This window comes from Bison bison, unplaced genomic scaffold (assembly GCF_000754665.1).
Source record: "Bison bison bison isolate TAMUID 2011002044 unplaced genomic scaffold, Bison_UMD1.0 scf7180017864214, whole genome shotgun sequence".
Lineage (NCBI taxonomy): Eukaryota > Metazoa > Chordata > Mammalia > Artiodactyla > Bovidae > Bison > Bison bison.
This window is the reverse complement of record NW_011494786.1, coordinates 509,727-510,654: the sequence shown is the minus strand read 5'-3', so window position 1 is coordinate 510,654 and position 928 is coordinate 509,727. Positions and strand designations below refer to the sequence as shown.

The following is a 928-nucleotide window of genomic DNA, read 5'->3' as shown; positions in this document are numbered from 1 at the left end:
TTCTGTTATTTGAAAACTAAAATAGTCCACAAATTTCTTTAACAGGGCACAATAAAATTCAACACGTGGAAATATGCTGATGTGACTGAATGAATGAAGATATAGCTGCAGCTTTCAGGGCTGGAGTACTGCTCTGCCTACTTTGTCTTATGTGACATCTCAGTTGTGACACAGGATGTTTGTTAGCTAGACATTATAGTGATCATTTTGCAATACAAACAAATATTATATCACCATGCTATATACCTGAAATTAATGTTATTATATCAATTATGCCTCAATAAAAATTCTTAATAAACAAGAAGGCTCAAGGTACAGATAATTTATATTCATGTTTAATTACGATATACTCTATAACCAGGTAATCGTTTCAATGTACTTCCCTTGAACCATCTGCAGAGGGAGAATGGAAACAGAAAAAAATCCTTTGGGGTCTGAGTAGATGCTGTTGGCAGTGCACAGGCACAGGCTCCAGGGTCTATGCAGGAAGCAGCATCACAGTCAAATCCTTAGGGCAGGGATCACAAGGGGTGAACTGGTGATTGTGTCAGAGTTAATATAAGAAAGACTCTGTGATCTCATAGGAGGACAGGCTGAACATGGGAATGAAAACGGGAATAGAAACAATTCTCAGAGTCTGAGTAGATGCAGTTGGCAGCACACAGGAAGGTGCAGGAAGCAGCATCGTTACAGCCAGATCCCTGCTGGGGCAGGTGGTCACAGGAAGTGACCTGGTGACTGTATCAGAGTCACTATAGGATCTGATCTCAGAGGAACAGGCTGACAGGCAGCTGGGAATTCTGGGCAAGAACAGGCAGCTATTACAGAAGAGCAGAACCAATCCCCGTCAAAGCATCCTCAGGAGTCAGTGCACGAGCCCTGTAGAAGAGAGAGTGATCACACACAGCACCCTGAGGGAGGCGCCCCT

General features: G+C 43.1%; 1 protein-coding gene across 1 annotated transcript in view; it reads right to left on the bottom strand.

Moving 5' to 3' along the window:
* The window catches only part of LOC104992406 (boLa class II histocompatibility antigen, DQB*0101 beta chain-like), a 10,112-nt gene that overhangs the window by 303 nt on the left and 8,881 nt on the right, over nt 1-928 (bottom strand). The window lies entirely within an intron of this gene.